At 41.6% G+C, this 26330-nt stretch overlaps 1 protein-coding gene across 3 annotated transcripts in view; it reads right to left on the bottom strand.

Annotated features, from left to right (window-relative positions):
* Positions 1 to 26330, bottom strand: part of LOC141800906 (neurocalcin-delta A) — an 87056-nt gene that overhangs the window by 40858 nt on the left and 19868 nt on the right. Inside the window, exon 1 of one of the 3 annotated variants that reach the window (XM_074683760.1) lies at positions 8041 to 8370. The exons of the other annotated variants lie outside the window; for them this stretch is intronic. The gene's annotated coding sequence lies outside the window, so the exon portion shown is untranslated. Of the gene's footprint in view, positions 1 to 8040; positions 8371 to 26330 lie in introns of those variants that run through there. 3 annotated transcript variants of the gene reach the window in all.

Here is a 26330-nt window from a genome sequence, read left to right as displayed (position 1 = left end):
GGTACAGTGATGTAGAACAGCAGCCACACTTAGCTTTATTACAAAACACATGAGCACAACCAGATACGTTACACAGCAAGCTTCTCTGAAGCTGTACAGCACAGTCCGTAGTAACATGCCAGGATGTGATGATGGTGTGATCAGTTTGACAACAAAAGTTTGTAGCAAAACAAAAATTTCCCTGAAAGTGGAAAAACATGAGATAGTCCTGTTGGTGTCTGTGTACATTCGAAGTCTCTCACTATCTTCGGAGAGTTGTGTTCAGGACAGCCTCTGATTTTAGTACGCTGTACTGCATGCTTACAAGTTGTCCACCATTCAGGGTTTGTTGAGAGCCATAAAAAGCGCATTTTTTTTTGTCAACTAAATTTAGCAAGCAAACCGGTCATTTTGGAATTCAAAGCGATGTTAATGAAATTCTCCCGTCTCTGTGTCATGTTCAGACATGTTTCCAGCTTTGTGTGTGATACATTCAGGTACCCCCAGGAACTTGGGAACCTGATGATAACCCCAGTGTTTTCAGTTTTTGGATTGTACAAATGGCTTGTAAATGTTAGTATTTAAAAAAAACAAGTAGTATTTTGATCCAACCAATGGGTTTGGGATCCAGAGGGTTTTAACTTCCAAACTAGCTGGACTAAGTTAAATGGACTTAGTGAGCTTTAATTATTAGTCTTTGCTGTTAAGTATTGTTAACACACAAACCAAAAAAAATTGTGCTGTTTCACTTTCTTAGTTCGTCAGCCAAGTCTATCTCCAAACCCAAAAATTGGATTGGGACTCGGTATCGGATTATTCTTAATATGTAATAATCGGAATCGGGATCGGGGGCAAAAAATGCTGATCAGTACATTTCTGGTACCAACCAAATTCTGTCAAAAGTAATGGTCACTGATTCACGTAAAATTCACTTGTTTAGGTACATAAACACATCCTTGTGACTGTGGAAGAGTAGGTGATTTTCCATGCTGGACATGAACACAGCATTGCAAGTTTATATATTGTGAAATAAATCTGTTAAATTAAAAAAAAATGCTATTATCAAACAAATGGATATTTTATACCACATAAACAAAAAAGTACAGTTGAGTACCAATACCGATTGCCAGGTACCAGGCATTGGTGTGGTATCTTTTCAAATGTGAAAGGTACCCATCTCTAATCACTGGGTGTTTTTAGGTAGTATCATTCATGACTTCCTGTCTCGCTCAATCTCCCCTATGCTGAATTTGTGCGCCACAGCTCTGCGTGAAATATAATTATGGCAACCTCATAGTCTCAGATCAACAGGCAGCTTAAACAAAATGAAAATGTTTTTTTTTTCTGGGATTATTGGAGTTGTTGAACTAAGTCAAAATGTTTCTACATAAATAAACCATTTAAAAAACAGTGTTTGATCACATTGTTTCTCACACTAAGTATGATAACATGAAGCTTCACACAGTCGATTCTCAGTACGGGCAGCAGGAGTCTCTAAACTGTGAGTAGACATCTGTTCTCAGAGAAAGAACCCCCTCTTTTGTCTCTGGTGTGAATTCTCTGTCAAGATAAAAATAGAATATCAGTTTCCCATAGGTCCTCTTAACCAACGCATGGGAACCTATGGGCCAAACTTTCAACATGTCAGTGTGTGTCTTTCCATGTGGGAACCGTCACCTCGGGGCACTCTGCACCCCACTGGACCTGGAATTCAATTGGGTGACCTCTGACCCCTTCATAAAGACTGTTGGGGCTGAGCAGCTGTCTCTCCACACTCCTACTAACGGGCCTGAGACTTAAGTTAGGTCACAGCACAGCACAAAGAGACCAGTGCTGACACAGGAGACGGAGAATAAAGGGTTCCTCTGAAGCTGCTCTGGGAACACATCTGTTGAATTCAGTGATACTTCTAGTATTTGATGCCAGTGTCTCCGTTCTGTGTCTTTACCTCATGTTAAAACTACTAGCAGTCACTGGGTTTTGATGCCATTGATTCTGGGAAACCACTTGATTTAAAACAAGTGTAAAAATGGATTCATTCACATTAAGACAGGGATGTCCTGATCTCTGTCCCAACTACCCACAAAAGCCAAAATGTCTCAATGTTTCACAGTATGTCCTACCTTTCTGACACTACATTTCCCATACTGCCTTACTGGAGCTGCACAGCACAGACTGTAACAACATGCAAGTTGATTTAAACACTATTTGTCTCATGACATTGCTAAGCCTGGATCACTGGACTAATTCCTCTACTTTTGAGTTAAAGGTCAGACAAAATTGGAGGGAAAATAAAAATGTGAATGAAAAGGAGGGAAAAACATGGTCTACTCTAGTCTAATGTCCTACAGCCAGGCCCAAGATTTGAAGACACTTTGGCTTTCAGAGCCTCCTCAGACCATTTTCCAACTGTGCGTATGACTACTGTGTGTCTTTGGATCTGAGGTTTGTACACAAGCAGGAGATGTACCAGGTTGTAGTCTTCCTATAGGGGGAGGAAAAGGGGATGAGTTGTACATCTCCTTGGTGTTAGTTGCTCCTGAATGAGTGTGGGCAGGGTGGAGGAGACATAGGCATGATGAAAGTCCCTAGAGATAAGACGGAGGGCATTTAGCCCCGTTTCCACCAAGCAGTACAAGTATGGATCAGAACGGTTTGGTACAATTGGATTGGTAAAGCATGATCTTGTTTGTGTTTCCACAGTCAACGGTACATTTCTTTGTAGGCGATATGTAAGCTGGATGCTGATAGCCATGTCAGCTATGTAATAGCATGATGGCACAGCAGTGTGACACAATGTACCCTGCTGATAAATCCAACAACGAAGAAAAATCCAACATTGCCATTTTCCAAACCAAAAAAATCTATACTCACAAAGTCAACAGGAGATTTAAACATGGCAGGGTGATGTGTTCTTAATTACCGCTGTAATTGTAAAAAGGAAGTGACGGTTCTTTCAACTAATCAACTGTCTGCAGTGTTTAGCTCCACCTTCTGGGGTCGGACCGGTTTGCCTGGCACACCAACAAGGGTACCAAAAAGTGGGACGGTACAGGTTGGTAATTTGGGAACCTGTCCCTATTTTAGTCAAAGGAAACGCAACAAAATGTTTACAATGGACTGAAGGATGTCACAGGTCATTTCAGCATTAGCAGAGGGAGAACATACGCTGCTACCATGATAACGTGTGAGAAATCACTTGGAAGGTAACAAGTCTCATGCTAACGGCTAACAGCTGGATATCCTTCTTGCAGAGTTGATTCCTGACAGCGACATGTCCTGGGTTACACCATCATTATTCACAAATGCTGCAAGTCCTCTTCCTTTCCTTTCCTTTCCTTTCCTTTCCTTTCCTTTCCTTCTCTCCTTTCCTTTCCTTTCCTTTCCTTTCCTTTCCTTTCCTTTCCTTTCCTTTCCTTTCCTTTCCTTTCCCTTCCCTTCCCTTCCCTTCCCTCTGTGAATAACATTATGCCACTCTACAGGTATCCTTTCCAATCCTGTGTTAGCATCCCTAGCTCGTCCATGTTATTGGAGGTAGATCTGTCATTCTTTATAAAAATGGATGGAAGGACAGGTCAATATTGTCTTTTCTTATCTTTTATCACAGTGCCAGCACGTCATCCTCACCTCCTTCTCCTCAGCTTGTGGGGAACATCAAGTCTTGCACCTGTTAGCACCAATATGCTACTGTCTGCATACAGCTGATCTCATGTGCGAACAATGTGTCCATGGTTACAGATAGGATCTCCAGACAAACACAGGAATAAAAACACCACTGCACTCCTGACCAGCTTGGTGTCCATATCTTAAACTGCTACATCGTACTTGTATCACATGAGAATGATAATATGCTGCCTTATCCTTGTGTTGTCTAGCCTCTTAAGTAATCTTCAACCAATTAATAAACTATGTTTATGTTCTCCTTTTTTATTCACCTGGTTTTTAAGATGTGCTAAAGTTACCATCATTATTTAACAAGACAACAATTAGGATGTCCTGGAGAAGATTTCACACCATACCAACTTCTCGATATCTTCCAGTTTTTCCTCCTGAGCCACTCTGGTCGTCTTTCTCTTAATTTCCTTCCCTCTCTTTCTTGCGGTTTCTGACTCTATCTCTGGCTCTGGTAGTAAATCAACAGTTATATAAACAGCCATCCAGTTAGTTTCCATCACCGCTACATGAGACTCCCTGAAGTACAAAACAGGATGTTTCAGAAGCCTGGTTCATACAGTTCAGCTCGGCTTGTGCGCAGCGAAATGAAACTGCTTCGCTTTCTCAAGGTTTTTAAAATGAAAGTTGGCACGACCACATGAAACACAAATACAACCATCTCTGAGCATGTGTGGGCTCAATAAGAGGGAGTTAAGTCACCTTTTCCATGATGTAACTATCTTAAATCAATTTAGACTTTTATTTAAAGCCTAATGCAGCCCTGGATCCAACGTTTTAGAGCACACAAAACCACCTGCTGCACACAATCACCTGGCAAGCATGCATGTGCACAAAGAAGACACACGTGCAAAACTCTGCTACTCTTCTTCACCCACCTGCCACAGACAAAAGCTGCATATGCAGGGAAAAAACCTGCACACAGATCTTCCACTTTTTGTATATTTTCAGATCTCTAGCGTGGTGCTCTGAGTCCTAACCAGACATTTTCTTTGTAGCTCGGTACAAACTGATAACATGAACAATCTTCGAACCTTGTGCTGATATTTTTGCACATCTAATTTATATCAAAATTAATGTTTCCCTTTAGTTACTGACCATGAGCCCATTTTTGCAGAAACTCATTGAAAATATCTCTTATTAAAAGTAGGGTCTGCAGGATTTTCCTAAAAAAATTAAATGTCAACTTTTACAGGAATAATCCTGTTCAATCATCTCCTCTGGGCCTCTATACGTGTGTGTCAGTGTCAGTGTCTGCCTCAACCCCCTCTGCCTGTATGTTGATGTTTTGGTTGTATTGGGACGTTTCTGGGTGGAGAGTGGCCATGGTTACCTCAGCCAGTCACAGTCTGCCCAGTGTGCAAGTGACTTTGCGTGTTGATGATAGCGAGTAAAGGAAGCAGCTATAACAGTGGACGTAGCACGGAGCAAGAAAAACAACAAAGTGAAACCCAACACCAAACTGATACAGCTTTTTCCTAAACGAGAGTGAGGCTTGGCTCAACTTTCCTATTTGTCAAATACAGAGATGTGAAAAAATACTGATACTGCAATATATCACGATACTTTGGCCTCTGCTACAGTGCCCATATTTCAACTCTGAATATTGATGTTTTTGTAAAATTTAGAATTCACATTTTAGCTGAATTGGAGGTAAAATATGACTTCTTCACCTCCACTAAGGCAGATGGCACCAAAGAACTACTCTGCTGTATGTTAATCATAAACTGTATCATAAATATAATTTCAAAATATTATATCCCTAAACTTAATGATATAGGTTTTGGTGCTGTAGACATCATTATCGCTCTATTTTTGGATCAGTTGGTTTAAAATCATTTTCAGTTTAATTATTTACAGTGTAGTAGACTGATAAGATCATTTTCATAGTAACTTTTTATATGCAATATCAGATTTTCTTTTGAGATACCAGTTGACATTTATTATCAGTTTCAAGATGAGTGTATGTTACAGGTCACTTGATTTTCAGTAATTCAAAAACAATAAAATTGAAAAGTTGTTTTCAATCAAATGGTTCTGAGTTAATTTGTCCTTTCAATTTTGAGCAATATTTTGTGAAGTACATTAACATCAACTCTATTTATTATTGGTGAACTGTGTAGAATATTGCAATAAATCACATTACTGTGATTAAGGATGGGTTCCTTTCACATTTGATGCAGTACCAATGCCTGGTACCTTGCAATCAGTATTGGTACTCAACAGCCCCAATTTTTGGTACTTTTTTTGTGCTTGTGTGGTAAAAAATATAAATTTGTTAAATAATAATAAAATCTTTTTTTTTTTCAATTCAACATATTTATTCTTCAATATGTAACATTGCTTTACTGTGTTTATGTCCAGCATGGAAAATCACCAACTCTTCCTCTCCCTCACAGTCACAAGGATGCATTTAGGTACCTAAACATGGTACCTTTCGATTTTAAGTGAATCGGTACGCGGTACTTTTGACTGAATTTGGTCTGTACCTATAAAAGTACCTAATTTGGTACCCATCCCTAATTGTGGTATTGTGAAACATTGTAATACTATCCTATTGTGACCCAAGTATGGTGATGCGTATTGTATCCTGGGGTTCTTGTCAATACTCACCCCTAGTCACATGCTAAGTCAGATGCATGGCTCTCGAATCTCTCCTGCATAGAAATGCAGTGCTGGTACTCAACAGCCCCACTCACTAGCCCCAGCTGGGCTAGTGAGTGGTTCAGGTAGCTTTCATTGAGCCAAAGAGGAGGAGCCTAGTTTGAATGTTGTGTTTACTAACACATAACAATAAATCCTTCAGACCGTGCCTTTAAGTCTACTAAGACATTTATGAATGAAAATAAGATACCACTTCGATTTCACTTTTTGCAGTATTGTCAGTTTAGCAGTTATGCTCTAAATCAAGTTGGGGGCTGAAGAAGAATTCTACCTAAGACGTAATGTGTTTACAGTAAAATACTCGTCCTCTTTCTGCAGTATTTCATTTCAAGCTGGGAATCATTCCCCATCTCACAGACAGAAACATAAACACACACATGCCAAGAGAAGACTGAGCTGCTGCAGGATGTCAGATAAAGTTTCTGGCGTTCTGCTGGAGGTGTGTGTGACGACGCCTCCTCTGGGGTAAATGGTGCAAACAGACCCCACCCACACTTCCAAACTCAAAGATACACGACGTGAGAGTGTGTGTTTGGAATAAAATGATACAGCAGATGGACGTCACTTCACTCTGCGTTGTATAAACTCAGGATGGTTAACCGCTGTGTTCTGAAGGATGAGGCACAAAACTCAGAGAAGTGACAGAAAACATGAATTCTTAACCACCAGTCTAGAAACCCCTTCATATTTTTCTCAGACAGGTTTGTGCACTTTGTTTTTGCATTTTACAGAGCAATGCATGATCCACATGACAGACTGTAACATTTACAAACAACCCCTCAGGTTTTAGGTGCAGTAGACAAACACGTGTGGTTAAATGTTTTCTGCTTGTCCCTGGGTTAAGTTTGCAAACACCACACCGCTGAGAGGAGAGCCGGAGGTAAAGTCTCACAGAAAAAGGAAAGTGGAGAGAGTAAAGTATTGTCGGCACATCCACTCAACTTGTTATGCACAAATCTCTTTCTTTACACCCCTTTAGGGCTGAATGTGGGCTGCTTTTGTTATAGGCTCCCTGCGAGGTGGTGTGTGTGTGTGAGTGGGGGGTGACCTAACAGCACTGAGGGGTTAGTGGGGGCTGGACTCCAGAAATGTCCTGGGCAAACTGAACTCCTTCTCCCTTATGTTCCCTCAGAGTGAAGACTTTAGGAGACACAGATCTTTCAGCTGGGCTCGACTCTGTGAGGGTTAGGTCTGAGGATCTCTGAGGCTTCCCCATCCTTTCACATCCTTTCAGAGGAAGAGGGGGCAGGTGGCAGCTGCTGTGCCCCCACCACACTCCAGAGCCAGCCTACGACTCTTCTGCCTCCAACATTAGCAACACTTTGGGAGGAAAAGCCATGTGGAGCTGCCCGTCACCGCCAGCTCCAAGCACATACTTGGACCCTGCACCGATCAAACACTCCCCCCTTTTTCTCCTATCATGCAGCTTCCTGCAAGTGCCGAAAACAGATCGAGCAACTAACCTTCCACTTGCAGCCCCTGAAACCTCTCGTAAAGTGCTGCTTATCTGCTCCTCTTGAACTCTGTGCAGTTCATTTTGAAGATTTCAGCAGGTCTGGAAAAAATACACAACCCCTGATGGGCTCTGTCAGAGACAACTTCTCCTCTGCACAAGTATGTCACTCGAGGCTAAAAGTTTCCCCCCTTAGAAGCAACCACAGGCTATTAAAAAACACACTTCACACACTCACACACACACATGAAGAGAAAAGACAGGAAGCTTACCTCACTTTGTAGCAACGTACAAGCTGTTCAGCAGTCCATCACCCAGAGCTCTCTCTAGACTAAGTTTGTAGGAGCAGAAGCAACAGCAGCAGCAGCAAAAGCAACAGGCGAGACTAAAGGAGAGCGCAAGAAAGAAAGAGGCATGAGAGGGAGGCAGACTGAGTGAGAGAAAGAGCAGCAGAGGAGGGGGTGAGGCACAGGGCGACTGAGACCCAGTTTAATGTGACTGACAGACTACGAGAGGCTCCTCGTCTGAGCAGGAGGTCTGTTACAAGCCCATAAACTAATTCGTTCCTCTGCCCGTCTCATCGGCAGCTTGACGTCAGCGTGGTCACATGACCTCACTCTGGTGTAGAGGGGAAGTGAGAGGGGAGGGGAGGGGAGGGGGAGCGCCGACGGAGGGAGAGAAAGAGAGAGACGGAGAAGCCTGCGTTTCCATGGTAACAGGCATACTGCACCACGATGATTTCAATAGGTCATCTGACACACACACACACACACACACACACACACGCACACACACACACACACACACACACACACATAGATTTCTTACATACACAGAGGAGCTGGTTAAGGACAAGCTGAGAGCAGACAGACTGAAGGAGCTTCACATTTAAAAACACGGTTCTGCCTGTTCTCTCCTGTTCTCTTGTTACCAGAACACACCTGTTTGCTTTAAGGGGACTGACTGCAGGTAGTCATCTTTAGAGAGGGGAGCAGGAGGATCAGGGCTCCTCATCACATTTGATTTGTTAAATGGCTTTGTACTCATAGTGTCCTCTAGGATTGAACCCCTGACCTTACAACGAGGGGACGACCCTCTCCTCCGCTCTTGGTGTTAGACTGTGGATATTTCAATAAATAACTACATTCAGCAGTCGCCTTATTCTGTTCAAACACCAACAAGAAAAGCTTTTATTTATCAGCTCCAGTTATTAGACAGAGTCCTTCTATGGCCTGTTTATGTCTGGACTCCTGTTCTTTCACAGATGACTCATCATGAAACAAAGAAGAAATGAAAAAGGAACAAAAGAAGGTATGACTTTAGGGAAGTGAAGAGTACAACAGCTTCACTTGCTTTATTATTTCATTGATGCAATCATACTACGAGAGGAGCCAGGGGAAGAAATTAGGTGTGCAGTCTAGTACAAGCAGTCCATTTCAGACTCTGACTTGGTGTGCAGAGCCCATGTGATCACAACAACAGCGCATGCTAACGTGCTAACGAAGTAGCAAAGAGTAGAGTGTGAGAGGGACATTGGTCATGTGGGGGTATGCTTCGTTAAATTCTGAGAACGATGCTGCAGCTGAATGCAAAACTTAAGTTTCCAGTAGTGTCACAAAACTGGGGAAGTTTGATACGACCAACCTCATCACTGAGTTTGAGTAACCAATCGATCAAGACTTTTTTTGCCAACATAGCATACGACAAAATAATATAGGTGGGAGAAAAGGTCGATTCATAAGTAGCTGGATTGTTTTGTTTTACAATTTTTTAATCTTTTTCTTTTTTTTTCTTTTTTTTTACTTTTTCTTTTTTTCAAGTCTAAATCCTTCATATTTAGTCTTTGTTTGTAAGCTGGGTTGGAAAAAAGTTGCTGCTTTTCTCCAGCAGAGGTAAAAATGTTGACTCCCATGTGATGTGCATTTTTGGGAAAATATGGCTCCTGGTATAGTCCATAGACACCATTATCATCATTCAACTTTTTCACATGGTCTGGTGTTAATAACTGCAAAAATTAGAAATATCAAAGAATGGCTATTGTAATCCGAATGGCACCCTAAAAATCTTAACAGAATCAAATCCAGAGAAAAGCATATCGCCCTAGCCCTACAAAAAAAAGTAATAACAGCGTGTATTCATGCTGATATCATATCAGATTGACACCGGTATTGGCTAATACTCAAGGTTGTGATATCAGTATCATGTCAGAGGTGAAAAGGTTGTATCAGGACACCCCCAATAGGAGTAAGAGGTTGACCAGTATCATCTTCTTAAAAGCTGAAGTCAAAAACTAGAGGGCAAACCAGTGGATGTATGATGCAGATATCACGCTGTGGTCTGAGCCAATCTTGACTTTTGCACCGATACAAACAGCAGCAACAATCACAAGACAACCAGAGACGCATGATATTGGTGTCAGCAGAGGAAAGCTTGTAATGATAATTATCAGTGTTAACAGATGTGGAAATTTCTGGAGATATGTTAAAAACACAATGATAAAAATCTGCATTTACACGAAAACACTTAGGAAAAGAAAATACTGTATGTATGCCTGGCCTGTAGGTGGCGATATAACTGCAGAGTCTTTTGGTAGCTCTTTGCCAAAGTAGAGGTGGGCTGATCATCTGGCGTGTACAGGCAGTCCGCTATTGTTATTGTTGTTGTTGTCCGTTTGTGCACGGTGGTTTAAGTTGCCCCAATGAAAGTGTTTTGCACAAAGCCGAGCATTGGATGCTGCGTTTCAAAAAAATACCACTCTGGATGCCGTTTTCAGGAGTTTTCATTGTATGTCAGCTAAAATGTGGTTCCTGTGTAAACAAGGGGCTAAACTCAAAAATACCATTACTTTTTGTTGTGTATTATTATATATTTTTCTATTATTCATATGTTTGTGATGACAGCTCAAAGAGTGTGTCTTTTTTTTCTTCTGCTAACTACTCCCTAATAAAGAAGTTTTGATTGGAAAAAAAAGATGTAAAACACAGTGCTGTACTATTCCTGTCTAGTGGATATATTATTCAGTTTATGAGAGTTTAAACTTATATTGGATTCACACACTGATTGCATAAATGGTGTTAAAGAAATTTTTGATTGTTTGCTATTTTCTGAATATACATTTGTGAATCTTGCATACTCCCATAGGGTAACATAGACTGTATAAAACATGGACGTAGTCTCCCGACGTCACCCGTCTGTTTCTAAAACCGAAAATAAAGCACTTCTGCTATCGCCGCCCTATTGGTAGTGGCAAGGGCACCTGCCGGTCACGTGACCTTAGCTGTTTCTCTGATTGAACTCTCTGAACTGCCGAGTTAGTAAAAAAAATTCACCCCCTGTACAGTGTGTGCTGATAGTCAAATTAGGGATCCTGACAGGAGACGTTTTTTAACCAGGCTGTAAATAGGTTAATTTCTGCTTTGAAAATGGCTTTTTTTGGCTTGTTGTGTATGTGACTTCTGGTACTTCCAGGGCCAGCCTCAAGTGGACACTGGAGGAACAGCAGATTTTAGCACATCAGCATTATCTCATATTCTTGGACCAGAAGATGCAGCTTGGGGGGTACACTTACCCTCATTTGAGAACCACAATGAAGGTGTAGTCCAAGAAACATAAAGGTCAGCCCATAAGTCCGCCCTAGAAGAGGACTCCAGAGGTCTTGTCCCCTTGTAATCTTTGGTCCGTTCAAGTTTTCTTATACTCATAGGGGAGTTATAAAGTGTTACAGCGTCCGACAGAAAAACGTCATTTTTTACGTTATTTTTTGGGCCTTTATGCCTTTAATTGGACAGTCAAGAGGACAGTGGACAGGGCAGTAAACAGGGCGAGAGTGGAGAGTGACATGCAGGAAATAGGCCACAGGCTGAATTCGAACCTGGGCCACTTATGTGAGGGTAAACCTCATGGAGCACGACCTTAACCACAGGGCCATCTGCGCTCCAGAAATGCTTCATTTTTTTATTTTCCATCTCTTCAAGCTGCCCCCCAGCATTCCAGAACCCAGCATTCTGGGAGCCTCCTTCACTGTTGCCACTTGTCCCAAGCTGGGTGTTGATCCCACTGAATTCTCTGGACTTTTTGAGGGAGTCAGCAGGAAAAAGGATCTTGCAGTCTCATCCAAGGATCATTCCAACATGTGTTTACCTTGCATCATTTGACTGATTTCATGCATAGAACGGTTATATTGATACAGTTTAAAGCAAATGACTGACTGATGCATGCCAAAGGAAATGTATGCAAATAAAAATCCATCTGCTTCCATATTTCTATTTTTTTTATACTCGTCTGTTCAGTGTCAGTGGAGCAGTTCGTCTAAAATGTGCCATGCATTGTGCCAGGATTATCAGAGGCAGGTCTGAGTATCAGACAAAGACTGAGGGCGTGCACTGTGAAGAAAAGCCAGTACAGGCCAGACCAACTCCTTATCCCATCCTCCACTCAAACAGGCTGTGAGCTTGAACAGCTCTGGACTGAATGGCCTCTGCAGGCCTCTTGAATGGACAGCATTGGGGCCCTGATTAGGGTGGGGTAGTGAGGAGGGGTGGGGTCAAGTAAAATCCTCCCCCAATAGCACCAATGTGAGTTAGGGGTCTGAATGACCAAAAGACAGAAAGGCACATGGAGTAAGACAGAAGATTAGACAGCACACAGGGCAGAGAGCGGCTCAAAGAGCGGCTCAGAGAGCGGCTCAGAGAGCGGCTCAGAGTTATTTGATGAAGCAGACGGTGAGAAGGTCTCATTGAGGAATGAAGCAGAGTGCGAGAACAGCAGCGCACAGACTGAAATAAGACTGTGACGATCAGCTGAATAAATTGTTTCAAGGGATGAATTATTTAGACTCCTACCACTCTCTGGGGTTACTGCGCAGATCGCTGAGGCCTCAAGGTGAACACATTTGTCCAGGAAAAGGAGAGACAAAGCACTGTTTCACACACATTTTACTAAACTATTTTTAAACACGTACATTAATTTACTAATACTTTATTTGACATGCTTACCTGTTGCATCTCATGTCTAATCGAGGCTTTTGAAGTCTTGAGATTATTCTCTCCTGCACCCTGGTGACTTTTTTTATTGTGATAATCCTTGAAATTTTAATGATCTAATTTTAAATCACATCAGTTCTCAAGCAATACTTGTTTCCAATTTAAATACCTAATGATCCCTAAGGACTTTCAACAGTTCTAGGAACTTTTTGTTTCTGGTAACTACGTGGTTCCTGTGGCCCATTGTTTGTCCATGTTTCCACCACAAGCCAAAGACTCTGGCAGATTATGTAACTCAGTCCAGTGGTGTATTTAGGAAAAATAAAGGTCATTGCAACACACTGCTAGACCAGTAGAGGGCAACAAGACAACAATGAAGGCCTTTCAACAAGGAGAAGACAGGTCAACGATCTTATGCGTAGTAGCCATTAGCCTGTTAGCATCGAAAAGATTCAGTCTGTGCTGTTTTATTTCGCTGCAGATGGATTGACACTTGAAAGGAGATTAACTGAAGTCACAAACTGCAAAAAAACCCGAAATCTTATCAATTTTTTTTAATCTTATTTTTTGGTCAAATTTGACTTATCGTACTTAATATGAGCAAAATACACCCGACCAGTCCAGAAAAATGTCTTGTTTCAAGTTACTTACAAACAAAAACAAGGTCTGAATTGCTTGTAACAAGAAAAAAAATTGTCAATTGGATAAGAGAAATGTGCTCATCAAGTTTCTTAAAACTGAAATCAAAATTATGTCTTAATACAAGTCACTTCTCTTTTATCCCATTAGCTGATTTTTTTTTACTTGTAACAAGCAATTCAAACCTCATATTAAGTCAAAAGAGACATTTCTACTGAAAATAAGACAAAAAAACTTGATTAGTTTTTTTTTTTTTTTTTGCAGTGCAAGTAGGGATGGGTACCTTTCACAGTGAAACGATTCGGTACTGATGCCCGATACCTGGTCCCGGTACTCAACGGTACCACTTTTCGGTACTTTTTTGTGTATATATGGTAAAAAATATTAATTTGTTTAATAATAAAATATTTCATTTTTCAATTTAATAGAATTATTCTACAATATATGACCTTGAATTGCAGTGTTCATGTCCAGCATGGAAAAGCACCTACTCTTCCACTCCCTCACAGTCACAAAGATGCATTTAGGTACCTGAATGTGGTACCTTTTGGTTTTATGTGAATCGGTACCCGGTACTTTTGACTGAATTTGGTCGGTACCTATAAAAGTACCTAATTCGGTACCCATCCCTAAGTGCAAGACAAACCACAGTTGAAGCCTTTTCAAAACAGTTCAACCTACAACCACTCTACCACCTGAAGCATGAATGCTAAAATAACAACTCGTTTGACAAATTTCAAACTACACGTGGATGAATTCCTGAGGACTTCTTCTGTGTTTGAACAGCTGTTTTACACTGAATATACACTGACACCTTCAGTTTAAAGATTCCAGTTTACTGGGTCACCCTTTAAACTGGAACACCAGGAGCTGAGACACACTCAGGCCTACTGTCCAAACAGAAACATTTAGCTTGTGGTCTCTGCCCCCAAAAGTTCCTGGGCATGTGGAAAGTACCAACCCCTGGACAGGGCTGTTTCAAGGGGCAGATGAGTTACCCTGGAACTAAATTTAGACCCTAGTTCCTGCTGTCAAAAAGCACCTTTTATTCAAAAAACAACAACAAACAAACCAGAAAACAAAAACTTAAAAAACCCTGAGCAGTAGACCACCCTGTTTGACCACACAGGGTGATTTTAATACATTTAGATTGTCCAAACAGCACTTCTGTAAAGACATGGAAACAGCCTGTGTGTGTGTGTGTGTGTGTGTGTGTGTGTGTGTGTGTGTGTGTGTGTGTGTGTGTGTGTGTGTGTGTGTGTGTGTGTGTGTTTTAGGATGTTGGGTGGGTAACCAGCACTAGAGGGAATTCCTTCCTCTTGAAGACTCAGGAAGCAACAGTATGGGCGGAAGAGAAAACAACTTCTCTTTCCAAGGCAAACTCTTTAGAAGTTGTTCCTCCAGAAAAGCAAACACTCCCCAAACTGTGTTACTGTTAGAAACTCACTTCTTAATGACTCTATTGTTGTCTGTAGCAAGCTTCTGAAACCAGCTGAGGATATGAAACAACAGACACAGAATTCCTGAAAGTATGTCTAAAAGCAGCAGCTCTGCGAGAGGAATACCAAAGCATGAATCAGTTAAAAATTGCTAAAAGTTTTCAGTGGGCACTGAAACCTGAAATATACTAAGTTAAAGACAATCAGAGCAGCCTGGTGAGGGGATTAGATAACAGCAGCTTAGTAACAGGATGGTCTGCTGTCAGAGGAACCACCCAGAGTTCTTAATTTGGTTTTAATGTCCAATCCACCGACAACAGGACAGAGGATGTGAGACACACATGTAGTGGCTCTCTTTGAAACGTGAAAACAAGAAAACTTTGTAAGCTAAGTTTGTTTTGTAGTTATGTACCTGGCTTTATTTAGGGCCACTCACTGCCTGGTGCTCTGAGACATGTCTGTAATATGTAATCTGTGAGTAAATTCTGGTTATGTCCTGCCAGTCATCTACCCAGCATTTTATTGATAGACTCTGAAGTTTGAACAGACCACTGCAGCTTGCCAGTTCTACAAAATAAAGTTTTCAGCAAAGAAAATCCCAGATCTCTCTTCTCACTGCTTAACTTTGAAGGATGGCGTTGTGTTGTCATAGAGACTTCTATGTGCTGCAATTGGATACAGTCCTGGACTACCTGACCACAGGTAATGAGAAACAACATTTAAAAATCATTTTGGTGCTGATAATCTCATTTTAAATCTTGAATTGCCACCAGGTGTTTATCTAGAAGTGAGACTTTTTGGAGGTCACTAAGAAAGTCCTAACTGGGACTCTGAGGGTGAGGCCACCGAACCGTGCCCAAGCAGTCTTAAAGGCCCCATATTATGCTTCTTTTCTGCAGTTTAATATGGATCATTAATGTCTTCATGAAATGGTAGTAACATGTTTTGTTCCAAAAAGCCAATAAATCAAGCACAGCAGCATTGTTTCCAGGCTCTCATAGCCCCTCTGTTCAGAACGCTCTGATTTAGTGGGCGTGGCCTTCATATGTAAATGAGCCACAGCTGATACCGCCCCGCTCTTCAGTGTCACTGAGAGCGGCGCCTCGAGCTCCGAGTGCACAATGTTTAGAAAACAGCGAAGCTCGTTTCCTGTTACATTACAGGCTAAAACAACACGCTAACCGCAGCCAAAGTTAGCATCCTGAAGCTAACACAGAGACAGGGGGACACCAAGGAAAAGCTCTTACATCTGCTCCACGGCACACAGCATTTAAAACACTCACATTTCCAGGGTCCCAGGTTTGTTGGCGGATGGTTGGTAATGCACCTGGATTCAGGACCAGTCTATTCACTAGCCCTGTGAAGTCGCTAGCATACACATGCACAGTTTTACTGAGTGTAGCTGGCTCATTTCCTGATAAATGAACTCTAGCCACTTAATCTTGTCTTCTTCCAAGATGGGAAGCTTGTGCATGGAACTATGTGGCTGTATACAACAGCAGCGGGGAGAGGAGTGGGCGGGGAGGAGGTTCGGGGGTATCTGCTCTGGTGGACCAATCAGGTCAAACTTGCTCCTGATTGGTCAAAAAAGGGAATCGCTGACGTCGGCAAATCCCCAAAATCCAAACAGCTCGTTTGAGGTCAGGATTTTACATTCACAAGCACTACTAAGTGTAGGTTTTGTCATTAAATATCACATTCTGTGGGCTGGGAGGAAAGCCAAAGACCCACAGATTTCACTACAAGACTTAATAAAGTGATTTTTGCATAATATGGGACCTTTAAATCGTTAAGACTAGTTTGTTTGGTCAGTGTGACTGCTCTGGTACCGAGCTCAGGCACACTTGGCTTTGGCACACTTTGGAGAGGTGTTCTTTAGTGTGGTACACTGTACCATGCACAGGCAAGTAGGACATGACACAAAACTGCTTCAACCGCTTTTCGTCATCTACCCATGCAGAAAGGTTACTTGAAAACCACCACCTTGCACAATCTATCAATTCAGGGGTGTCAAAGGGCTGTGTCTGAGCAAAACGACTCAAAGTAAGCCAAAAAGTCACTTAAAGGATAAGTTCAGTTAATACAGCTTTTACATTGTTTATAGAATGAAGTAGAACAAAATACTCACCCAGAAGGCTTTCCTGATCCAAGCAGTGCTTCAGGAGATATTTAGATCCAAAATTGTGCAGCGGACGTCTGTCTAATGGGATCCATCGGGGCATAGACAGCACCGCTCCTAAAACTGCATTAATCGTCCAAAAACTCATGTTTTTCACCAATATTCCATCATGGTCCGCTCCGGGTTAGTCCTCTGCTGCAGTCTGTGTCACTCCAGACAGCGCTGTGTGGCTGTAATGACCTCTGAACAGACAAAAACTTTGTTTACGTTTGCCCCTCTGTGCATGCGCAGTGCGGCTCATTGTTTCAGGGGAAGACGGCAGGCTACGTGACAACTTTCTTTTTCCAGTTTTGTGTAAAATGGACGAATATCTATCTGATGAAGATGTTGTGGAGGAGAACTTTGAATATGATGGGTGTCATTACTGTTTTGAGCCAGAGTTAACAGATGACGAGCTCAAAGAAAGGAGGAAGTGGAGTCAGCTCTCCAGAGAGTACTGCGCATGGTCAGTACAGCCACACAGCACTGTCTGGAGTGACACAGACTGCAGCAGAGGACTAAACCGGAGCAGACCATGATGGAGTATTGGTGAAAAACATGAGTTTTTGGACGATTAATGCAGTTTTAGGAGCGGCGCTGTCTATGCCCCGATGGATCCCATTATGACAAATGAACGGTGTGCCATGCATGAGTCTTATTCTGAATTGATGACACGTACAAGAGGCAGCCAGATTAATGTGACTGCTGTCTGGGGGCCAATCACACTTGAGCATGGCATGGTACAGATGGCCAGTGTGACTGCACCTTAAGTAATACAACCTTTTTTTGTGAGGCCTTAGTCTCTGACACATCAGCTTTTTACTATAAAGACTACTAAAAGGGCGTGTTTTACTTCGTCTCACACGACTTCTCCAGAATTGTTCAAAAATGCTGAAACTCACTGGCTTAAAGAGTTTTGTGTATCAAGTTTTTATGGTCTTTATTCTGTCCCTCTTGTGTCTCTGTAGTCACTTTATATGTTTTACAGCTCAAAAATATCTTTATTTTTGTCCCTCTCCTATTTCAGAATACACTTATTTCAGTCTCTACCTGAAACACTTTGTTCTGGCTCTTTAAGGCTCCCTGCTCCACAAACCTCCTTCCTTCTGATTGGCCAGCCCTTTAGAGGCCCATCAGGGGTGGCCAACCTCTGCAACATTTCATGAACTAGTTCTTGAACTAGTCCTAATGTGATGAACTCATCATTTCAGCAAGTCTCACAAAGATCTGGTGTTTCTTTTAAAACAAAGCGTTGAGATCAGCACCAGGACATTTGAGTAGTCTGACCCTTTAGTGTTCTGCTGTGACAGGTGTTATGTTGTGGTTCAGTACAAACTCAGATTTGTAAAAGCCTTTCAGTGAACTTCAGAAAACATGAAATAACTGAAGTTCTGTTCGACTGGGGTGTTACATAGTTGCAGGTGGTGCCTTTATGTGGAAACATACAGGAATCAGCAGAAACCTGGCGCGCTGACACGGACTGAAATGGATCTCCCACACACCATATGGTTATAAAAACCACGATGCACTGTCCTCAGAGCGGAGTCAGAGAGAGGGAAAGAGACATGTACACACAACCACACAATCATTAGACATGTAAAGCCATGCATGCCAAAGGAAACCTTGGCTGAAGTGAACTCATCGCCTTCACGACACGATCCATTGTATTGTCCACAGGAGAGCATGTGAGAGCAAACACAGTCCTCTGACAGGATCATTCACATCCAGCAGCTGGTTGCACAGCTTTGAATGTCTATACCAACACACACGGTTCATTCACGGCTCAAAGAAACAAGACCACGCTGTAAAAAACACTCATCTCCTCCTCATAGGTTATGTAACAGAAACACAGGAGGTGGGTGGGCCAATGGCCCAGTGAACAGGTTCATCTAATGCAGCTCACTGCTCGCCCAAACACATGACGTAAGCAAGGTCTATGTGCTGTTTAGTGACACAGAAAAAGGGTATTTATAAGATAAAACTCTATCCATTGAAGTGATATGAGTTAGTATAAATTTAAAAAGTCATTCACGTTTGTGTTTTTGTGAGATCTATTCAGTAAAAATAATTTATCTGAGCTGCAGCTGTTGCATTAACTCTGATACACCAGCAAGAAAAATGTTTCAATGTAGTTTCTTGTATTATGATACTCTTCAAAAAGCTCACAGATTCTCAGATAAAGTGCATTTCAAAGAAATTCTTTAGACTTGTCAGATAAACATGGCTCATGTTCAGTCTAATTAAGACAATTTTCACCTAGTGTGTACTCACACCTGGCTTGTGAACCCAAACCCCTTAAGACATTTGGACATATGTGAACACAGCAGTCGAACTCTGATGTGGGACAAAACAAACACGTCAAGATCACCAGAATAGGGTGGTCTCAGCAACTGGCTGAACTGACTCACAGCTGTGGTTCACAGTAGTGGGGGGCAGTAATGCACTGGTTATTAATGGTTCAGTCAAAACAATAGAAGAAGGAGCAGAAGAAGAAAACACAGACCAGTGCTGCCAACTAAGCAATTTTTTCATGGTATTTAGTAACTTTTCTGATCCCTGTAGTATTTTTTTTTTCAAAAAAAAGAAAAGAAGAAGAAGAAGAAGAAGAAGAAGAAGAAGAAGAAGAAGAAGAAGAAGAAGAAGAAGATAAAAGAACCAAGTTACAAATTTATTGACTTTCCTGAAGTTTGGAGACTGATTTGAAAGCATGTATTGATCTCCAGCTGCTGCTTCACAACGAGCAGCAGGTGCTGCCATGGGCCCCTCCTCAATCCAAAACACTCATAGATCACAGACAGGTCCTCCTCATAGTGCAGGTGACGGTGAGCATCGCACATATGATTGTCTCTTTGAGGTCACTTTTTCCAGTCCCAGCCTCGGATAAAGGAGGAGGGTTGGTATTTGGACATTAATAAACCACGAATGATAGAAGAAAGTTCATTTCTGGTTCTAAAAACAGTTTTGGGACAGCAAATAATGATTTTCCTGACTGGGTTGGCAACGCTGATGCAGACACAGTCTGGACTCCTGAAAAAAAAGGCACGTTGTGAAACACTCGTGGATTAGCCAGATTAACACAAACTAGCCACACACGGTGCTGATGCTATATGTCTGTGGTTAAGAACCAGAATGAATGAAAATAAGGAAACTCCCCGCCTTTCGGGTAAGATTTCTGATCAGTGAGAGAAATATCTGATCACTCATGGCATTTGTTTGCAGACTTTTGCCATGTGAACAAAAACTGACAAAGAGACGACTGCAACAAGTGTATCATTTTTGCCCCTGAATTGAAACAAAGAAAACGAGCCACAGGTGTACACCTCGATAAGACATAAACACCTGCTTAGAATCAGGGATGGATATCTTTCACAATACCAGTACCTCACAATAGGTATCAGTTCTCAACGGTACTTTTGTGTGTGTTTATATGGTAATAAATATTAATTATTTGAAAATAATATCTGAAAGTTTTTCCAATTTAACATATTTATTTTTCTCAATTTTCAACCTTGCAGTGCTGTGTTCATGTCTAGCATGGAAAATCGTCTACTCTTCCATTCTCTCGCAGTCACAAGGATTTGTTTAAAGTGGACATATCATGCTGATGCCTGATTAAATACTTACATATAATATAATAAATTTAAAAACAAGACCTTACAGCCCCTGACCTTTCAAAAAATGAGATATTGTATTTTTTCTGATATTTTTCTGATTTAGAACAAGATTTGATGCCTCTGAAAATAGGTCATTGCCAGTTGGCCGCGAGATTTCGACCGTCGTGGCGACACAAGGATCCTTTCTTTTAATTGGAGTAATCTGATAAAGCAGCTCCTCCTCTGTGATGTCAGTTAGTCACACAACCACCACCGAGGGATACACCCACCAAGAGCCGAGTATCCCCCCTCAAATGCTGGATGCAGGGACTCTGCTCTGCTGAGCAGCTCAGCTTTACATGATGAATTAGCAGTTAAAACACTGTAGTTTTAGCAGACGTCGTAATACTTTTGAGACTGTGATATTTGCATGCTTGTTCTGACATGCACTGTGAACCTGGACCACAATAATGCTGCGGTAATAACAGAGTGACGAACTGACGGTAGAGGCGATCTTTAGACTACACTTTCAGCATGATGGATAAAACAGACAGAGAAAAGTGAAGGAGCAGGATGGAGCCCTGTTATAGAAATAGTTTATTGGTGAAGTCTGCCTATATCTCCACGTATAAACTATACATTTTACAGTACCGGTTTGACTCATCACACTGAAGCGTCCTGAGATGATCTGTGTCCAGGTGGATTTTCTTCCTCTTGAGCTGCAGAACCATCCGGGTCTGACTCGGGGTCCAATACAAAAGGACGTATCCTACACTCTGCCATTTTATTATTGCTATCAATGCCTTAGGGTGAAGTTTTGGCAAACAGCAAACTCGCTCGGTCTGCTCCACTCAATGTGGCGATTTTGTAAATACTGCCATGCTGCAAAAACTGCCCCCTGGCTCTACCCCCTCTGCCCCTCTGATAGAACTGACCAATCAGAGCACAAAGGGCTGTGACGTTGCGAGGTTACTGGAGGTCATTCTCCAAACGGAGCGTTTCAACAAGATCTTCAGAATGGCCTAAAATGAGGATATTGAGAACACAATTGTGGGGCAATGAAGGAACTAAATGACTTGTACTGAGGGCAGAAATGCAGAAATGCTTTACAGGCATCTGGCATAGTGAAAAGGAGAAACAAGCATGATATGTCCTCTTTAAGTACTTAAACATGGTACCTTTTGGTTTTATGTGAATCTGTGGTCAGCACCACAGACAAGAATTGGATCAGTACCGTTAAAAGTACCTAACAGGGTACCCATCCCTTGTTAGAAATCAGCTTTTGTAGTTGCAGACTTCCTTCCCACAGACGCTGGAAAGGAGACTGAGTGCTGTAAACTCTGAATCATATTTGATATGAACAGTAAAAAGACACTGCCAGCAAAAACCACTGTTTTCAGGAAAAAGCACCTGGAGTAGAAACAGTTTTAAACAGTCTTAATGGGGAGTTTCAAGAGGAAATCATCCAGAGACCTCATTATTTTCATCTTCTTTATAAATGGGGAGGAGGGAGGACGTTAGGCCTGGAAAGGTTTGTTGAACAATCAACACATTATCTCAAGGCTTACTCAATAAGATCACAACCCACTCCGTCCTCTGTGATTCAGGAGCTCTAAACAGAAGCCAGAGGAAGGCAGGGATGGATGACCAGCCTGTCCCATCCATTTGTGTCTTTGGCAGACAACAGGCTCAGTGCACATGGAGGATTAACCAGAGCCCACTGCCTCAGTGTTCTCTTATCTGAAGGCAGCAGGTTGGGATCAGGAGCAAGAAAAAAACCTCACCACCACCACCACCACCACCACCTCTCCTATGAGTCACAGATTCGTCCTCTGCTCACGGTGGCTCACATACACTGTTGCTTACTCCTCATACATAATCAATACAGAGATATATACCCAGCACAAAGACACATAAACATACCAAATAGAGGGTGTGTCTATAAAGTGGATAATTGTCCAGCTTACAGAAAACAGGCAATGATAAAGTCCCCAAACAAGTATCAGACACTTGTACTTCATCTGGTATAACTAGGAACCAACACCAGACCCCTCCAGCTCCATCAAGCCAGAGCTGTGTGAATGTTTGAGAACAAGCAGATAGTCAGACAAATAATGAACATTTCTCACTTATAATACTGGCTTCAATCTAGTCTGATTGAATCCTTGCCTCTTGTTGACACCAGATTGGATTTCACTTTACGACAGAAACCCATCATAGTAAGTGGAGTCAGGCTGGAGCCACCAGGTCACAGGTTTTTTTAGAGGATATAGACAGAAACATGGATCAGAAGCTGCTAATCCCAAAGGCCAAAAACCACTCATTCTGTCTCTGGACTAAAGCTGTCTGGCTGTGCTGCTTTGTGCTGCGCTCTGAAAATGGAAACAGAGAGTGTGGATAGACTTGGGAACAGAGAAGCACATCACAATGAGAAGAGACAGAACAAACACAGTTCTGTTAATAGATTACTACTGATGTGTTTGGATCATCAGGGGCCTGAAATATACAGTGTGATTTGATCACTGGTTTGATGACCAACTCATTTCACAGGGGAATGAAACAGTCAGTCAGGTGTAGACTCCTTCATTGGCAAGGGAAGTACTGTTGATTACAATTTGTTAAACAACGTGAGAGGGTTAACCACCGAAAAACTCAACTTTTACCTTAAAACTCACTTTGAGGAATGGCAAACAATTCCCAGCTTTGTGAGAAATCAGTGAGTGGATGAAATATGTATCAGACTGTGTACTGATATTCAATGGACAGATATTCAGCAGAATGATCAGGGATGGGTACCAAATCAGGTACTTTTATAGGTACCAATCATATTTCATCTGTAGTACCGAGAACTTATTCACGTAAAATCAAAAGGTCAAGGACAAGGTACCATGATGAGGTACCCAAACACATCCTCTTTGCTGTGATGGAATGGAAGAGTAGGAGATTTTCTATGCTGGACATAGGATTGCAGGTTTGTATACTGAGAACTAAATATATTAAATTAAAAAACTTGGTGATTTTATTATTTTAAAAATTAATATTTATTACCACATAAACACACATAAAAGTGCCAGGGATTGGTGCCACCGAGTACTGATACTGATTGCAAGGTACCAGGTATTAGTACCACATCATTTCAAATGGTACCCATCCCTAAGACTGATATCATGACTGAGTTCTCTTGTTTTTGAGTTTGCCGTTTAGAAAATCTGATTTATGACTAACATCTCAACAGGTCAAACCCAAAACATCAAGATGTATGATGTTTAGCATGGGGATAGACCGATAATCAGAGGAGCCAATTATCGTTGCAGATATTGGCATACTGAGGCAAGGGAAGAAGCGGTTTATGAAAAAAATCAGAACCGTTCAGTTTTCCTCACTTGATTCAGGGCATGTGTGCTTCATTTGCTGCTTTTTCATTATTCTTTTTATTTTACAGCTCAGTTTAGAGTGAATAGGTAGCTCCAATCATACGCGTGCGCAACTGGAGGCAAAGGAGTGTAGCCGTACACTTTGTGGGGAAGCTTGTGTGTTGTTTACATGACGAGTGGAGAAGTCAGAGTCAGAGGGTGTGGCGTTGAGTCGTTCTGCTGTCACTGAGCACTTTAGATTCAGTGGCCCTCATTTATCAATCTTGCGTGGGAATTGGTGCAGATCTGGGTGTAAAAATCAGTTTACGGCAACGTCTGCGTGTGATTTATCAAGCGTGCGTACCAGGGCCAATAATGGCGTACGCCCAATCAGCTGTTGATAAATGTGGCGGCTGAAAACTATCGTAATTTACATAACACGCCCCTAAATATTCAAGGTTCAGCTGGCCGAACCCACAGAATTTACGACATGGAGGGACACATTACGGGAAAAAAGGAACTTCCCTGAGTAGTGGATCGGCAATGCCATAGCAACAGAGGTAGAGAGAAATGACGCCGCATTGTTTGCCAGTCAGAAAAGTGGCATAAGAGTTTTATGATTATTTGTACCACGAGACGAGCAGGTTGTTTGTGATCCTGTTTAAATGAACAGCATTTTGTTATGAAATAGTCACTCTGTTTTACACAGGTGAAGTTTCTATGATTATATTGCGAGGAGTGAAATAATCTTCTCCACTATAAATCCTGTAATTGATACGGCTTCCTTCCAAAAGTCCAGGCTAAAAGTTTGATCCAGCGTCGTCTGAATGTTCTCTGCGAAGACTTCATCATTGACATGGGAGTGTATTAAAAAAGGATAACCCTATAACTATTTGTTTTTCTTTTAAGTAACCTGATGAAGGAAACACATTTTTTTATGTGGAGAAATCAGCTGACAGCTTGTGCTTCTCTTTCATAGCTATGTATTTTACTGATTTGCAGAAGAAGAGTAAAATGTTAGAAACATTCTTGGTGTCATATCTAGTTCAAGGATCTAAATATTAATCAAAGAACATCAGTTTTTATTTCTGAAAATATCCTGCGCTCACATGACCTAATAACTCTCCTCCACAGACAGATTTCTCTCACTGCACCGTGCTGCCCACTGACATGAAACTTGCGTACACAAACTCAGACCTGGCGTGGGATTTGAGCGTACTGACGCCCACATTCACATTGATAAATGCTGATCTGTGTGTGGAAAGGAGCGTACACCCATTTTTCAGGTGTACGCACGTTTGATAAATGAGGGCCAGTGTGAGCTCTGATGATGGTGGTAAGAAAGTGGAGGATAAAACCTCGACTTGGTGTTGACAACGTTAAATGACTTTTCAGACCTCTCTGGTGATGTTTTTAAAGACGACCATTCTTGTGACTTTTCTGGAGTTTGGAAAATCTGAGGTTGAAGTGTGTTTTGATCTCCTCGATGGTCAGCGAATGTGAGCCCCCCCCCATCCAAAACACAGATAGTTAGTCCTCCTCACTCACAGCAGATAAAATCACGCGTGTGTGTCTCATTGTAGTTACTTCTGCTTGTCTCCAGCCCAGATAAAAGAGGAGGGTTGTTATTTAGACAAAAAAAATTACAAACCTGCAAAACTGATGGCAGCGAGCTGGATTGAGACTTACCTCCCTTATCGCATCTTTTAACTGAAAAATGTTTTTTTCTCCTAAATCTAAATTTGCTGTATAGCTCCACATTATCATACTTTGCTTCAGGTTAATTAAATCCCATGATATTTGCATATTTAACTTTAAACGGTAACACATAAACTCATCATGCGCCATCTTTGACAATGTAATCCTGCCATTAGCACCTGTAAAGGTGGGGTCTACCTCCATTAGATATAATGTCCTTTTGCAGCGTTAACCTGGCTCATGCATACTGCTAATGGATTTTTTTCACCATTAGTACAAATGGTCTGTTTTCCTCACTAATGGATTAATATGCATGGTCCCAGTGGTGTACATGTGCAAATGTGCCGCATTAAATGCTAATTTCTATATCATGAAAAGAAGCTTAAACCTTCTTAACATCACAGCAGCAAGCAGTGAATGAATGAAGAGTAAAAACATTGTAGGATCTGAAGAAGGGGGGATTTTTAGCCCACTGTTGTACTTTAGACGGAGCTGAGTCATTTCACAATAATTACCCTCCAGTTCTCAGTATTTCTTTTTAATGCCAAGCTACTCGACCTGCTCTTTGAAAATCCTGCTTTTCTTTCAGCAATGAAAATTTGAAGTGTTGCACTCAAAGCTTTTTCCTGTCGTGTACCTTGAGAGGAAAAAAAAAGGTTGGGAACTGTGTGTGCTGCTGTAGAGGAAGACAAAGTGTTTG

Source organism: Halichoeres trimaculatus, unplaced genomic scaffold (assembly GCF_033239565.1).
Source record: "Halichoeres trimaculatus isolate MK-OKI-2021-1 unplaced genomic scaffold, fHalTri1.1 fHalTri1_scaffold_12, whole genome shotgun sequence".
NCBI lineage: Eukaryota > Metazoa > Chordata > Actinopteri > Labriformes > Labridae > Halichoeres > Halichoeres trimaculatus.
Note: the sequence above shows the minus strand (reverse complement) of the source record. Positions and strands in the feature narration are given on the sequence as shown.